At 35.8% G+C, this 17,799-nt stretch overlaps 1 protein-coding gene across 2 annotated transcripts in view; it reads left to right on the top strand.

Annotated features, from left to right (window-relative positions):
* The window catches only part of XIRP2 (xin actin binding repeat containing 2), a 693,081-nt gene that overhangs the window by 591,523 nt on the left and 83,759 nt on the right, over positions 1–17,799 (top strand). The window lies entirely within an intron of this gene.

Below are 17,799 nucleotides of genomic sequence, written 5' to 3' on the forward strand. Positions count from 1 at the left end.
GAGCCCTAAGTCAGTCTCTGTGCTAACTATGCAGAGTCTGCTTGGGAATTTTTCTCTCTGTCTGCCCTTCCCCTGTGGTTGTGTGCTTTCTCTCTCTCTCTCTCTCTCTCTCTCTCTCTCTCTCTCTCTCTCTCTCTTTCAAAATAAATAAACTTAAAAAAAAAAAAACTTTGCTATTCAAAGTGTCCTCTGTGAATCAGAGTATCAGCATCATCTGAAGGCATATTAGAAATGCAGAACTTTCGGGGCGCCTGGGTGGCGCAGTCGGTTAAGCGTCCGACTTCAGCCAGGTCACGATCTCACGGTCCGTGAGTTCGAGCCCCGCGTCGGGCTCTGGGCTGATGGCTCAGAGCCTGGAGCCTGTTTCCGATTCTGTGTCTCCCTCTCTCTCTGCCCCTCCCCCGTTCATGCTCTGTCTCTCTCTGTCCCAAAAATAAATAAACGTTGAAAAAAAAATTAAAAAAAAAAAGAAATGCAGAACTTTGGGCCCCACACCAGCCCTATCAAACAATAATCTGCATTTTAACAAGATCCTCAGATGATTCATGTGCACATTAAATTTAAGAAACTTTAAGCTAGGCCCCTCTGGATCATTTACATATGATTCAGCCCATTCTGATCCCAATTGGTTAAGTATTGTAATTTGGAGTGGGAGGTGAGTGTGGGAAGAATAAAGGGGAGTTTGCTAATGATGAACTGGATGGACATGGATTTCTAAATACAGGTAATTTGGGATCTCAATTTCTAGTTTTCATTTGCAGTTCATTTTTGTATGCCCAGTCGATATCCTCATATGATTAGTATCAATCTTAAGGAATTTATTCCATGTATTTCAGGCTTGTGATTAAACTTTAGGAGCACTCGGCTGAATGCAAAAGAATTAGATTAGCAGAGGCCAGAAAAGGGAATTTTTAGGGATGATTTATGTTCGGATCATGTTGACCTGCCGAGATCTTACCATAGGGAGGCAAATATGAGGTTGGCAAACTGACCGGTGTTACATGAGACAAAAACCTTCACTCAACCTGCCTCGCTTCTGTCCTGTGTTTTCTTAGGTTCTCATGCAGAGATTTTCAAAGCCTCTTTATTTTACACACTTAAAAAGATATTCTGGAAGGTAATCATTATTGAGTATCAAGATATGACTTAAATTTAAGAGTGACCTCAGATTTAAATTTCCCAGTATGTTGAAAGTATCAAGAGCTAACCTGAAAAACACAGGTTGTGAGTACTGTACTGGGGATGAACACAGCAGCTAACTTTACTTTTATCTGTACAAGGCACAAGAACTATATTTCTATGTGTCACTACTTGTAAAAGAAAGAAATTTCTTTCATTATGGGATCCTGTTAATTCTTCCATGGTGCCCAAAATTTCTACCTTAGATGGGACGATTATGAACCCTTTGAATGCAGACAGTTAGCTTTGACAGGCTTTATAATAAGCTTGACAAAACCTACACAACTAAAAAGTGTATCGATGTTGCTCTTCTATTGCAAAGAGAATTTATTCCAAGAAGACAAACTTGTGCATCTGAATAAAATGTGGTAACAAATATGTCAGAGTATGTGATTATACAAGTAATTGTGATGGCCTCAAATACTAAACATCTTAAGGAGCCTCAAGAGTTTCATACTTGAAGGCAATATTTATTTAGAGCTCTTTCATAAACAGTAGAATCTTAAAATGAAACTTAAAAAAATCATTACAGTGTAGCTACCTAATGTCCTGCCTTCCTAGAGTTTGGTAAAATCCACATAAATTGATCAAAGGATGCATCTCAGGACTCAAGAATAGCAATGGCTGTGGATTAGTTCCTGCCCCTTATCCTCAGCTGCAGGTCCTGGGTATCTGCACAGAAAGGCACTGGGATTCCCCCAGATCTCTTTCTACACTTTCCTTACCAATATATTTGTGTCAAATAAATCACAGTGCTTCATGTGCATGTTGGTGCATTCCACTCACATTTTCTCTGGGATGTATTCTAATTGTTAGCTGTTCCAATGATGCTAGGAAGACTTGGCTCATTTGAAATTAAATGTCAAGCATGAAAAATCCAGAATTTGACAAATCTGGGTGATGTAATAGATACAAGAGAAAAAATAAATTAATATAAATGGTTTTGATTAATGGTACCACAGTGATATAAAATGTCTGTGAAATTTCCTTTAGATATCTAAAAACCAGTTAAACTGGAAAGTGATTATTGGGAGTCTTAGATACTGATTTACATGGTTTGATCTACTTAGGTTTGATCCACCTGTATGTAAAGTAAAATTTTATTTTTTCTGCAGAAAAATTCTGAATCAAAGGATGCTTCACATAGAATAGGTGATTGGTTAATGTTCATCAAGTCTAAATGTTTTAATGGGACAATTACCTACTTTTCACTTTTATTCCCTAAATCATAAGTTTAATATTAATCTTCTTAGCCATCAACATGTAAAATGCTGACAGATAAAATATACATTAAAGTCATTCTTTCAAGGCTTTTGTAATAAACTATAGACATTGCCTGCTGTTTTCTCTTTTTATTCTATTCCATTAAAGCAGATTCATTCTTTATTCTTGTAATGGCCATTCATCTTCCTTCGTAGATTTTACATATCAAACTGAGAGTCCTGTTTTGTTTTGTTTTGTTTTGTTTTAATTTTCTACTACTCTCTGAGTAGTGGGATCTTTTCAGCTATTAATGTTTCTGAAATACTGATGGATGTGCAGTATATGTATTTGTGTGTCAACTATTGTTGTTTATATATCTTATTTTTTTCATTTAAAATCAAACATTTTAGAGAAATATTTTCTGTATTATAAAAGTGTTCCATATGCCCAATGTGCTGAGCACTAGCCACTAACCACTGGTGGCTATTAAGCACTTGAAAAATAGCCAGTGCAACTAAGCAACTTGTTAATTTTATTGAATCCTAATTAATTTAAATGTAAATAGTCACCATTTTGGACAGCCCAAATTTAGCAGATGTCATTTCTCCAAATAATTTATCTACCCTTTTCATAGGAAGAAGTTCAGATGCTGGTTGTTCATTTTAAGTTAACCTTTCTCTGCAAATTTATCTTAATTTAAATGTATGTGAATTGGTGTAAAGATAATCCATGTTTGTAAAATAAACAAATCAGTAGCAATAACCCACATATTAAAAAGATTGCCTTCAAGAGGTGGTGATAGTCTCCTTTCTATGGTATTTCCTAGTGATAAAGAAAAAAATAGTTTCACCTGTGTTCCCTTTTCAGCATATTGAAAAACAATGCTACTATCATAGGAACAGATATATCTATGCATTTTTCCGTAACATCTTTTTTTAAAAAATGTTTATTTATTTTTGACAGAGAAAGAGAGACAGAACGTGAGCAGGGAGGGGCAGAGAGAGAGGGAGACACAGAATCCGAAGCAGGCTCCAGGCTCTGAGCTGTCAGCACAGAGCCCCATGCGGGGCTCAAACTCACAAGCCGTGAGATCATGACCTGAGCCGAAGTCGGTCGCTCAACCGACTGAGCCACCCAGGCGCCCCTCCATAACATCTTTTGTAGGGCTTAATTTTCTTGGGAATATGAATCCTTACAGGTGAGGAAGCACACCATTTTCTTAATACCTAAAGTCAACACAGTTAAATGAAATGCAGTAAGTGTATACTTTAAAATTAACAGAACTGTTCCTTTAATAAAAAGGGGCTTTGTTTGAAAACCTGTAAATAAATCAGACATTTAGTCACAAAGCCACCCTGGTGAAGGCCATCAGCACCACTTGTTCAGCTCTGACTGATTGTTCTTTCTAATGAGACTCAGACAACAGGCTTTAGACTTAGTCTCTGGACAAACACCACCGTGGACCCAAGACTCCCAGCCCAGTGTTCTGCTTCCAGACTTGCTTCCTTACCCATCCATACCTTCCTTCATGCCCCAGACAATCTCCTGTAAAACAAGCCATGCTATTTTCATTCACATAGGAGACTTTTCATTAGTAGAAATGTTGTCAGTGAAGTAGAGTTTAAAATAATTCTGAGGTAATGCCCTTTACAAAGTGAAGAATCCTTTTGTCATATGATATGATATGATTGATTGATATGATATGATATGATATGATATGATATGACATGTTTCATCTGTTTACTCAGTTTGGGGGTGTTTCTCTCTCTTAAAGTGGGTTTTACCTGCAGTTTACAATGACTCCCACATGTTCCTGTTAGTTGCTTTTATAGTCAGTGAGTCAAAACAAATTCCAGAGTTAAATCATGGGTTCTACTGGAAGGGGCAGCTGGGAGTTTGCTATTCTGAGGAAATTGTAATGAAAGGTCTATTCATGAGGTCTTTCACATGGAAGCTATAAATCAGCACCTTGGAATGCTGGAAAATTTCTGTTGATTAATAATAAAAATCCCAGGAACTCATTTTGAGCTTATGTATGGTCATACTTAATTTTAAAGCACGATGCCATCAAAGAAAGAGAGCAACAAATATAAATGTCCCTCTTGAAACTCATTCATTCTTGGGGCGCCTGGGTGGCGCAGTCGGTTAAGCGTCCGACTTCAGCCAGGTCACGATCTCGCGGTCCGTGAGTTCGAGCCCCGCGTCAGGCTCTGGGCTGGTGGCTCAGAGCCTGGAGCCTGTTTCCGATTCTGTGTCTCCCTCTCTCTCTGCCCCTTCCCCGCTCATGCTCTGTCTCTCTCTGTCCCAAAAATAAATAAACGTTGAAAAAAAAATTAAAAAAAAAAGAAACTCATTCATTCATTTTCCTTCCTTGCAATTGGAAAGAACTGTTATTTTTTAAATATTCTGATTATAGAATAAGAATGTATATCTATTCGTAGAGAATATTTTTGATGTGGTACTTTTATTTGTCTATTTATTCATTCAGTAAATATTTATCGAGTGCCTAAGTCTTCCAGGTACTAGTCTAAGTGCTTGGGGACATCAAAGAATAATACAGACAAAAAAAAAGAGAAAAAAATAAGAAAAGCTCTGCTCTTGTGTAGCTTGTACTATAACAGACAGAAACACACCATGAACAATAAAAATAGTTCAGAAGTAAATTACTTACCAGAAAGTAATAAGTACCATAGAAACTACAGACTGTGATAGAGTGTGGCATGGTGGAGGTTTGCATTTTCAATTAGAATAGCCATGATTAGACACAACAAAAATGTGACATTTAAACTAAGACTTACATAAAGTATTTTCCCTTTTCCTTCATTCCTAAAAGCACACAGAGCCATATTTTTGATGTGCTCAAGACAAATATATTTGGGAAAATTTGGGACGGAATCCTCCCTAGGTGATCTTCTTCCTCGTAATTGGAACAACTGTATTGTTAGTTTCTATGCAGTTCCTTGAAGCAGTGGAAGGATATACATCAATAAACCCCTGATACCTTACCACTGTCTCCAATGCCAAGTTATGAAACTATTCCTCCTTTTGTTCCTCAATATGTGCCTTGCACATTTGGGGCATATTTATTGCTCTATTCTGTCTCCAGAGGACAGACCCAGACAGGAGGCAAGGAGTTCAGGGAGAATGACAGGGCTGGCTGAAGAGCTGGGAGCCTATTCATGGGAGCCAAACAAGGAATTGGTTATTCTAGGGCAAGGGACTTGAGAATTACCTAATACGTTTGAAATTAGAATGTTAGTACAAAGGTGAAACACAAGAACCCTGCATCTTAAACTGAGTTTATGATTTAATGTGTTTATCCAGGTTGGCACAGCTCATATGACCATCAGTGTTCCAAAATAAAGACAACGTTAGAGGTTCACGAATGCAGTAGGTCCATGCTGGACAAATTTAATGACAGGTGTTGGTGATGCAATCCTAGCTGAGTTTAAGGATAAAACACCCTGTCACTAAGGATTAGCACGTGACTAAGAGAACACATTACTTTGAGGCAATGATTTTGATGGAAAGGGAAGAAGGAAATAAGGAAGCAAGAGTGAGAGAGAGAGAGAGAGAGAGAGAGAGAGAGAGAGAGGAAGAGAGAAGGAGGAAGGAAGTGAAAGGGACAGAGAGAGACAGAAACAGGAATGGAGGAAAAAATGCAAGAAGAGAATGGAAAAAAGAATAAAGCAGTTCTATGAAGATTTTGAGAGGTAGCTAGAATATGAAAGAGCTGTTTTTTGGTGTCAGAAACAAACACAGAGTAGAAGCAGTAACAACATCCATAAATTCAGCAAATATTTACTGAGAAGGAAGGGTGAAAATTCCAGGTAGATCTAGCAAAATCATGAGGAGGCATTGAAAGGAAGGAATCTGGGGTGGGGTAGGGGGAATAGGAGTGCTTTCATACGTTTGATGCTTAGCAATTCAATAAATGTCAATAAATTCAATAAAAAATTGAATAAATTCAATTCAATATCTCCATGAGATGGGATAAGAGAAAGTTCTAGATTCTAAACTGGGAGTAAAACAATTCAGATTAATTACACTCAGCTGCCAGATTAAGAAAGATGTCAGGTTTATATGAAAAGGGAACACTTGAGTTTTATTCTTTCAGAGTTCATTAAAATGTTCACTGACATGTTGTAACAATGTTTACAAAGCTGAAGGAATGAAATATTTGGCTATTTTTCACCATGATAGAAAATTAACATTCTAGGGGCAATCCTCTGCTCTAGATATCCCCAGATATGGGAAGAGGGGGAAATACCACTAAGTGTATTGTCTAATTAACAATTTTTTTAAATCCAATTTTCAAGGTAGATGAAATTTGTAATGTTTTTGTATTTTTAGGTTTTGAGCCAATACTTTTATTAGAAATGTGTATATTCTCTGTATAATTTTTATGGATATTTAATATTAAAAATACCTGTTTACTTGAAATCAAAAGTAAGTATACTTAACTTATAATCATAACTTCTTAATCCTGATTAATGCAGCTCCACATGCCCTTTAAAATATATAGTGTCCATGATGAATTATAAGAATAACAACCTATTAATAATAAATGTGAAACACAAATAATAATAGCACATGAAACTTCCTCTTTGTGAAGAGCTACATGTTTCTATATTTGACTTTTTATCCACATCTATAAATATGGGGATGGGGCTAAAATAATATTCTATGAATAAATTCTGCATGTCACAGTTAGGATTCTTTATTTGCAACTTCCAAATTGATGAAATACTATACGACGCCTCAATTAGAAGAGTACACAAAGTCCTAGCCAGAGGGTCTCAGGAATCTTAAAGACTACCAAAAACTTTGTATTGCCTAAGACAAAGGACTAGTTGTAAAAAAAAAAAAAAAATCCATTCTTACCAAACTCATTCTGTTTAATAGTTTATTTGTTATAATATTTCAGCACTTAACATTCTAGATACTTCCAGATTATTGGTGTATATATAATCATTCTCTGGGGACTTGGTTAGAACATTACTTTTCATATACATCAGAGAAGAATTCAATACAGCACCTCCAACTATTTTATACCATCAGGTCACAATACTTTTGACTCACTGATTAAATTTCTTTATTCTCCATTCCTAATGCTGACATACTGCACTGTGGGAGATGGTATCAGAACATTTGGTTCATTATTTTTATTTATATTACAGATATTAACATTTAATGTTAATTTATAGTGGATCCAAGTTGGTAAATGACTAGTAGAAGCAAAATATAAATCCTCTCTGGAGGCATATAACTTCAACTGGGGCTTCAATAAAATCCCAAAGAGAAAGTTCCAGTGAACATGAGCTTACAATCAAAATCACAAATAGATAAGAAATAAGGTTACATAAGAGCCAGCAAGTATAATAAAGCAGGACTATACTTACATAGATATCAGGTATGAATTGGAGATTCCAGAAAGGGAACTCTGTAACCTATGGAATTTAGTTTGTAAAACATATAGCATTTAAGTTAGTTGAAAATGTATAGACTAGGGGCACCTGGGTGATTCAGTCTGGTAAGCATCTGACTTCTGCTCAGGTCATGGTCTCATGATTTGTGAGCTCGAGCCCCATTTCAGGATTCTTTCTCTCTCCCTTTCTCTTTGCCCCTTGTAGGATTCTCCGTCTGTCTCTCTCTCTCTCCCTCTCTCTCTCTCTCTCTCTCTGCCCCTTGCTCACTCATGCTCTCTCTCTCCAAAAAAAAGAAAAGAAAAGAAAAGAAAAGAAAAGAAAGAAAGAAAGAAAGAAAGAAAGAAAGAAAGAAAGAAAGAAAGAAAGAAAGAAAGAAAGAAAGAAAAATTTATAGTCAGTAAACTAGTACTTGGATAATAGTCTGTCAAAATAAATAAATAAATAAATCCTGTGTTTCATTATACACAAAATCTTTTCCAGATTTTGTAAAGTGCCAAACATAAAACTCAAAACTCTAGGAAAATTATAGAAGTATATATTTATACTTTCAGAGAGAGAAAGGAATTCATAAGGGACACTAAAAACAGAAACCAACAAGAGAAAATATGAGATCAATATCATAAAAATACTTCTGTTCTATGAACAATATATTAGAAAATACTTTAGCGTATATAACCAACGAAACATTAATTCCAGGATAGGAAGCATCTACCAAAGAAGAGACAACTAAATTTCAAATTGGGCAAAGCGTGTGAACGAAAGCAAAACTATAAATGGATAATAATCATTTGAAAATGTGAAAAGCACTACAAATAAGAAAATAAAATTAACATAATAATTAAGGATCCTATTTTTCACCAAAATGAAGAAAAAAAGTTGTGTAACAATTTGCATTTTACGATATATAAAGAAATAGACCCTCTCACGGCGCCTGGGTGGCTTAGTTGATTGGGCTTCTAGCTCTTGATTTCAGATCAGGTCATGATCTCAGGTTTAGTGAGATAAAGCCCAAGTCAGGCTCTGCACTGACAGCGAGGAGCCTGCTTGGGATTCTCTCTCTCCCACTCTTTACCCATACCCGCTATGTACTTGCATATATGTTCAGGCATGCTCTCTCTCTCAAAATAAATAAATGAACATTAAAAAAGAAAGAACTAGGGGTGCCTGGGTGGCGCAGTCGGTTAAGCTTCCGACTTCAGCCAGGTCCCGATCTCGCACTCCGTGAGTTTGAGCCCCGCGTCAGGCTCTGGGCTGATGGCTTGGAGCCTGGAGCCTGTTTCCGATTCTGTGTCTCCCTCTCTCTCTGCCCCTCCCCCGTTCATGCTCTGCCTCTCTCTGTCCCAAAAAAATAAATAAACGTTGAAAAAAAATTTAAAAAAAATTAAAAATTAAAAATAAATAGACCCTCTCATATGTTGTTGGTGATAGTACAGAAATGGTATCATCTCTTGGAGAGACAATTTAATGGTGTTAATTAAAATTCAAAATGTCAACCAAAAAATTCTATGTCAACTTTTATCTATTTATGTAAAAGAAACACTGAGCATGACTATAACGATCAATGATGGAGGAAATTTATTGAAGTACTGATTTTATAAGAGAAAAATTGGGAGTGCCTGGGTGGCTCAGTTGGTTAAGCATCTGACTCTTGGTTTCAGCTCAAGTCATGATCTCACAAATTCAAGCCCTGTGCCAGGCTCTGCACTGGCAGCACAGGAGCCTGCTTGAGATTCTCTGTCTCCTCTTTCTCTGCCCCTCCCCCACTCATGCGCGCGCGCACTCTCTCTCTCTCTCTCTCTCTTTCTCAAAATAATAAATAAACTTGATTAAAAATTTTTTAATTAAAAAAGAAAATAGATACAACTTACATGTCTATCAATAGGGGAATGATTAAATAAATTATGGTTTACCCATACCACAAAATATTACACAGAATTGATAAAAATGGGATAGTTCAGTTGGTACCACATAAAAAGCTTTGTAAGATGTAATTAGATTGTTGTGCTATTATGATGTTTTACAGCAAGAAAACATTGTTTATGTATTCTAAAATAGTTTTTTAAGTTTATTTTTGAGAGAGAGAGAGAGAGAGAGAGCATGCGCACGAGTGGGGGAGGGGCAGAGACAGAGGTGGGGGAGAGAGAGAATTCCTAGCAGGCTGCACACTGTCAGCACTGAGACTGATGTGGGGCTCGAACCCATGAAGCTGGGAGTTTATGACCTGAGCCAAAACCAAGAGTTAGTGGGGTGCCCCACTAACATAATTTTTTTAAAAAGAAAAATCCTTAAGAGTGTGGCAACTTTCTGATGAAGAAAATTAAGATATTAAAATTTCTATAGTACTATGATTTAAATTTTTATAGTCTACATACATATGTGCTTAAGAACTATAAAAACCTGTAAAAAAGTTAAGTTTATATTTTATAATGGCAACATAAACAAAAACTATTATATTAAAATATGTTCATTTGGGCAGTGAAACTGGCCTTTTGTTGTTTTATTCCACATATTTTTATTTTTAGTTTTGAGAGAGAGAAAGGGCATGAATGAGTGAGGAGCAGAGAGAGAGGAAGAGAGAGAGAATCCCACACAGGCAGGGCTCAAGCTCACCCAAACAGGGCTCCAACTCACGAACCATGACATCATGACCTGAGCCAAAGTCGGATGCTTAACTGACTCAGACACCCAGGCACCCCTCCACTTATTTTTAGAGACCACCGTTGTTTCAATTTCTGTTCAGTTTTGTGGCAGATTTTTAGAGATTTCTCATTTTAAAATAATAGTGAATAAAGTATTTTAGGAGAGGTAATAAAAAATCATATAGCTTGAAATAAAATTTATTTTTGAACACAACTCAATTGGTGACTTTGAGTAATCTGAAGGACAAAATCTAGATTCTTTATTTATTTGTAAATGAGTGGATTCAGTGTTTATTCATTTACCACTAAGCAACTTGGATTGGGTCCCAGTGGCTATAGGACTTTGTCTAATTTTTTTGTGTTTCAACTGGCTTCTTAATAAACAATTCAGATATATTAAGTGATATTGGAAGTTGCTAATGGCATAAAGAAGACTCTTATTAAATATAAGCCAATAGACTGAATTTCTATTGAGGCCAAGCCAAAGCATAGGATAAGAAACACTAGAAAATGAATTCTGAGGCAGAAAAAGTTTAACAAAAGAAAATATGTCACCAAAAACAGATTCTCTAGGGAGCATAGACATCTATATTTTGAGGGAGAATGTAAACACCAATTATGTGTCAGGCATAGGCACTGACAATGCAAGGATGCATAAAACATCATCTTTGAACTCTTAAGTCTTATGATCTGGTCCAGAGTTTCTCAAATCACCCTCCTAGCAGGATTACTAAAATTCAGTTTTCTCTGTGCAACCTACAGTATAAAGCAAAAATGTAGCTTACTCTCATTGATTTAGACTGTCTGCATATCAGTGCATTTTAATAAACTTTCCAAGTGCTTTCTTTGCACTCTGATCTAGTCTGGTAAACAGTATCATCTTGGATTTTTGTTTGCTAGGGGAAATGCCACTGAATTCTAGCATCTCATCTGTACCAAGATCTATCCTGTTTTTGGAGAGAGGCTGGAGTTGGGCTGGAGTGGGATCAAAGTTTCAAGTTTTGGATACAGGCCAGTCAACATGGAAATAACTAACAATATAAGGCACATAAACATGAAAAAGTAATGTAAAAATTCAAATGAACAAAAAATTTCTTTAGACAGAAATAGGAAAAACTATTCTCAAGTAAGTCCTGGGATCCTCCCTCTTTCTCCATTATAGTCATTCGAGGACACTCCCATTTTATGCTGGAGTATTTGTGTCAGTGAAACAATGTTGCAGCATCTGGGTGGAATTAATTCACTTAGCACTAAATAGTTGAATATCACTTTTTTCCCCAAATTTTTATTTAAATTCTAGTTTTATTTAAATTCTATTCTATACATATAGTATAATATTTGTTTCAAGAGTAGAATTTAATGATTAATCACTTACATATAACACCCAGAGCTCATGACAAGTGCCGTCCTTTTTTTTTTTTTAATTTTTTAATGTTTATTTATTTTTGAGAGAGACAGTGTGAGTGGGGGAGGGGCAGAGACAGAGGGAGACGCAGAATGTGAAACAGGCGTCGGGCTCTGAGCTGTGACGTGGGGCCCAATCTCACGAACCATGAGATCATGACCTGAGCCAAAGTCAGATGCCCAACCAACTGAGCCACCCAGGCTCCCTTGACAAGTGCCCTCCTTAATGCCCAACCCATTTAGCCCATTCCCCCCACCCAACTCCATCCATCAAACCTCAGTTTGTTCTCTATAGTTAAGAGTCCCTTACAGTTTTGCCTCCCTCTCTTTTTTCTCTTCCCCTATGTTCATCTGTTTTGTTTCTTAAATTACAGCTGTGAGTGAAATCATATGGTATTTGGCTTTCTCTGACTGACTTATTTCACTTAGTATAATATACTCTAGTTCCATCCATGTCGTTACAAATTTCAATTATACATTCCTTTTTTCTTCTTTCTTTTTTTTCTCTCTCCCTCTCTCTTTGTTTTATTTAGACAGAGAGAGAGAGCTGGGGAGAGGGGCAGAGGAGGGGAGATAGAGAGAATCTTAAGTAGACTCCGCTGTTGGCACAGAGCCTGACACAGGGTTCGATCCCATGATCCTGGGATCATGACCTGAGCCAAATTCAAGAGCCAGATGATCAACCGACTAAGCCACCCAGGTGCCCCAAGTATTCATGATTATGTATGTATATATATATATATATATATATATATATATATATATATATATAGTATTCATCAAATATATATCAAAATAGAGTAGTTCTATTTTTAACTTTTTGAGGAATTTTTGAGAAATCTCCATACTGTTTTCCAGAGTGGTTGCACCAGTTTCCATTCCCACCAGTAGTGTAAGAGGGTTCCCCTTTCTCCACATTCTCACCAACATCTGTTGTTTCCTGTGTTGTTAATTTTAGCCAGTCTGAAACATGAGAGGTGATATCTTATTGTAGTTTTGATTTGTACTTCCCTGATGAGGAGTGATATTAAACATCTTTTCATGTGTCTGTTGGGCCATCTGGATGTCTTCTCTGGAAAAGTGTCTATTCATGTCTTCTGCCCATTTCTTCACTGGATTTTTTGGTTTTTGGGTGTTAAATTTGATAAGTTCTGTTTAGATTTTGGATACTCACCCTGTATCCGATATGTCATTTGCACATATCTTCTCCCATCCCATAGGCTGCCTTTTAGTTTTGTTGATTGTTTCCTTAGTTGTGCAGCTTTTTGGTTGAGTATCTCTTTAGACTAGACTCAGAAGACACAAATACAAGACTATAATCTTGCTTTCGAGGAGCTCCTCTTTAGGAGAAGAGAGATATGTATACAAAAATATTGACATAAATGCTAATAGAGCTACAAAATCACTATTCATTTATTCAAGCAACCAATTCATGTAATAACTACTGGGTACCAGGCATCAGCTACACCACGGTGAACAAAAACATGGTTCTTGCCCATATGGGATTTCCATTCTGGTGGAGAAGCCAGACAGTAAATACGTAATCCCATAACAAATAGGCAATTATAAACTGTGTGAGTAAAGGAAGAAAATTGGGTGCCTGGGTGGCTCTGGGATTATTAGGGACAAAAGAATCATTTAAATATAGTATTAAAATTCAATTTTGAACTGGATTTCAATAGGATTAGCTCTTGAATCTGGCAAGATATTTTCTGTATTGTTTATGTGTTAGTAAGCTGTCAGATGATTGTAGAGATGATATGAACTCTCTTTTTCTGCTGTCATATTTGTAAATCAATTTACAGCAATTCCTGAAGGAAGCTCCTATGCCTGACACTTCTTGCTGTGAGAGGAATGTTTCAACCATGTACTGTCCTTTCATTCAGCTCAAGCTTGCTTTTTTAGATCAGCTGGGTATTATTGCTTATGGTTTTTATACCACTAATTTATATATTTATAATTGTTTACTTCCTCACAGCAATAGATTTGATATGTCTTCTATGCCCAACATACATACTCTGGACATGAATAATAAGAAGACAAGTCAAACTATAGTTAGTCAGGACTGGATAGACAGTATAATAGAAACCTCAGCTCTAGATATGTGAACAGCTATTTCAATAAGAGAAAGTAGTCAGTGGAAAATTGTTCACCTCTTTGATGTCCCCCTATGTAATCACTTTATGAAGTATAGGATTCTACAAAATAGAAAATGCTGAATGGCTTAAAGGAAGATTGGTGTTCTGAGCCACTGGCATTTGAGTGACAGATAAAATGATCCCAGAATGTCTTCTTCTGATGTTCCCTCAAATGCAACCCCTCCCTCAAATGTACAACCTCTACTTAATCTATATGATGATTCTGACATGTTATACACAGTGTTATGATTTGTCTTTTCACAATTATGTATCAATATGTGCCCTATACGTGGAGGATATATTCAAAATACTTACTGAATGAATATATTACTTAATTTTGAAATACTTAGAATCATCAAACACAGCTGTAATTTGTGCACATAGGAGAGTATGCTTTTTCACATGCAGACTCATGTGATAAATTGTTGAAAATGTAATTTGGTGATGGGCAAATTAAGCACAAGTTAAATCATGTATTTGGCACATTAAAAATTGTGCAACCTTAAGAAGGTTACTTAACTACTATAGCCTTTAGTGTTCTACTTTTTAATACAATAAAGGTAATAATAGTACTTCTTGGGCATGTTGTGGGTATTACCTGGAATATTACATGAAAAGGATGCTGCATAGCACTCAAAATGGCACTAGTTTCAATGGGAAATTTAGAACACAGATTTTATTTGCCAGCTAGGGAACATGCCTTCTATAAAACTTCCATAAGATATATTTATAATTGGAGTGAACTATTTTAAAGCAGCTCTGTAAGACGTTGGTTTCCAAGTTCTTTGAATCAATAAACAACTGTAAGTTAATCAAGTGCAGGGCAAGTTGTGCTTGCCTACTCAGTGCCTAGTAGACGCACAAGGAATGTTGTTTGTGTAAGTACATGATTTCCCACTTTGGGGCAAGGTAATCAGCTATGGACTGTGCTTCTGAAACATAAACTTAGATGATAAGCTCAGAAAAAATTTTGTGTCAAATAGCCACAATATCCCATATTTCTCCAACCTTTACAATACTAGAAAATAGTAGAATAAAATTTTTGGGTTTCGGGGAGAGGGGATTAATAAATCTATTAAAAAAACTGAGTTGTTTCTTATGTATATAGACAACAGAAAAATAAGACATAAAAATATCTGGCCACAAAAGTTCATATACTTGTAAATATGTATTGTCTGATGGCAAATGACAGCATGTATTTGAAAAAATTTAAAGAGGGTTTATTGCTTTATTCTTGTTATAAATCCAGTATTTGATTTTTAGGAGACAGAGAAAGTTAAAAAAAAATGACTGATATTCCTACTTAGAGTGAAACAGGGGTATTTCCTCCTAGTTTTTTTCTCTATGCATGTACATGCATATAAGCATATAGAAATATTCATTTTTAAAAACGTGATCTACTAAATGTATTGTGGTATTCTATATTCTAGATGCGTTGTGGTATTTGATTATGCTTCTATAGTTACAGTCATTTTTTGAGTTTTTCAAATATATAGTCTTGTGACCTGTGAATGATGATAGTTGTACTTCTTCCTTTCTGATCATTATGTCTCATGTTTATTTTTATTGTCCTATTACACTGGTAAGACTCTCCAGTATGATGCCAAAATAAAAGAGGAGACACCTTTCGGGTTTTTTTTTGTTGTTGTTTGAGTAAGCTCTGCACCCAGTGTGGGAATTGAACTCATGACCCTGCCATCAAGAGTACATGCTCTACCAACTGAGCCAGCCCGGTGCCCCCATATCATTCCTAATACACACAGAGCAATCCCTTTTTTGTCATTAAATGTGCTATTACCTATAGGTTTATCTGTATGTGCTATTTGTGAAATTTAAAAAATTTCCCTTTATTTATTTATTTATTTTTTTTTGTACACAAATGTTCTTAGCTACTTTATTCAGAATAGCCAGCCCACACTGGAAATAACCCAAATGTTCCTCAACAGCTTAATGGATAAACAAATGGTAGCACATTCATGCAATGGAATACTACCTAGATAGAAAAGAATAAACTGCTTTTCTTAAAATGAATTAGAGACTTTTACAAATCAAACTTTTGTACTTGGTAGTTGGACAACAAATTACCGCAAACATAGCAGCTTAAAACAATACCCATTTATTAACTCAGAGTTCTGTAGGTCATGAATGGGTATTGACTATTGTTAAGTATGTTTCTTCAGTTATTGAAATGATAAATAACTTTAATTGTTTTAATTTTTAATTATGGTGAATGACTTTATTTGCTTTGGTTATGGAAATAGATTTGCATCTTAAGTAAAAAAACAAAACAAAACAAATGTGGATATTGGGTATATAATTCTCCTATTTGTATAAAAATGAAAAGCATACCATTTTATATATAGCATGTATTTATGCATATTATAAACACATATGTATGCTTTTATATACAGAGAACATTTCAGAATACATGAAAATTTTAACAGCAGTCTATTGTGTGTATGAAAAAGCATTGTGTGTCTGAGCTAGGAGAAAGGGTTTATTTTATGCTTAATCTTATGCTGTGTGAAATGTTGACTATATATAACCTTGAAAAAAATACCTACTTCTATTTCTTGTTGTTATTTATTGCATTTACACTTAAGTGTTTTATTGGTTTGGAATATATTTTGAATTAGAAGGTGAGACTTTGAAATAATTTTTTTCCCCAATTATTTAGTTGAGTTTCCAAATTCTGTTCAGGAAATATCTTCCTTTTTGTTACACTTACTGAGCTATGTTGTTTGATTCAGAATGGTTATTTTTATTCTAATAAAAGGGATGTTGATTTTAATGCTAATTTTACTGCATTTGAATTAATATATCTTTGTAAATTGTAATTTTTGTTGGAGCTAGTATGCCATATTCATTTATCAAGTTTTTTTTTCACCTCATTCTTTTGTTTTTCTATTTGTATTCATTCTTCTGATGAAATTTAAAACTTGGTCAACACCTTAAGGTGCTTACCCTGACCACTCAAATTAAAGTGTTTACTTTTCTTTTTCACACCACTGATTTCTTCTCCTTCATAAACATATCCTACTTTATATGTATTTGTATATTTACTTTGGCCCATGGATGTTTTGTTTATCTTATTAACACTATATCTAGCACAGAACTTGACATACAAGTGCTCCATAAATATTTGATGACTTATTCACTCAACAAATGAATGCATGAATGTTTCAGTTCCTCAAACTCAAAAAAAATTCAACTCAATTTTATTTCCCTTGCTTCTCTTCACTTTCTTTTTTTAATTTTTTTTAATGTTTATTTATTTTTGAGAGACAGAGACAGAGCACAAGCAGGGGAGGAGCAGAGAGAGGGGGAGACACAGAATCTGAAGCAGGCTCCGGGCTGTCAGCACAGAGCCTGTTGCAGGACTTGAACTCACAAACAGTGAGATCATGACCTAAGCCAAAGTTGGCCACTTAACCAACTGAGCCACCCAGGTGCCCCTTCACTTTCGACATTTACAGAATCTATTTAAAATTTTTTTTTCCACGTTTTTATTTTATTTTTGGGACAGAGAGAGACAGAGCATGAACGGGGGAGGGGCAGAGAGAGAGGGAGACACAAAATCGGAAACAGGCTCCAGGCTCCGAGCCATCAGCCCAGAGCCTGACGCGGGGCTCGAACTCACGGGCCGTGAGATCGTGACCTGGCTGAAGTCGGACGCTTAACCGACTGTGCCACCCAGGCGCCCCTACAGAATCTATTTTAATCTGTGCTTAGAACCCTGAATTATTACATTCTTAAGATAAATGTCACAAATATAAAAATATATTCTTTCCTATATACATTTTTTCA

Source organism: Felis catus, chromosome C1, assembly GCF_018350175.1.
Source record: "Felis catus isolate Fca126 chromosome C1, F.catus_Fca126_mat1.0, whole genome shotgun sequence".
Taxonomy (NCBI): Eukaryota; Metazoa; Chordata; class Mammalia; order Carnivora; family Felidae; genus Felis; species Felis catus.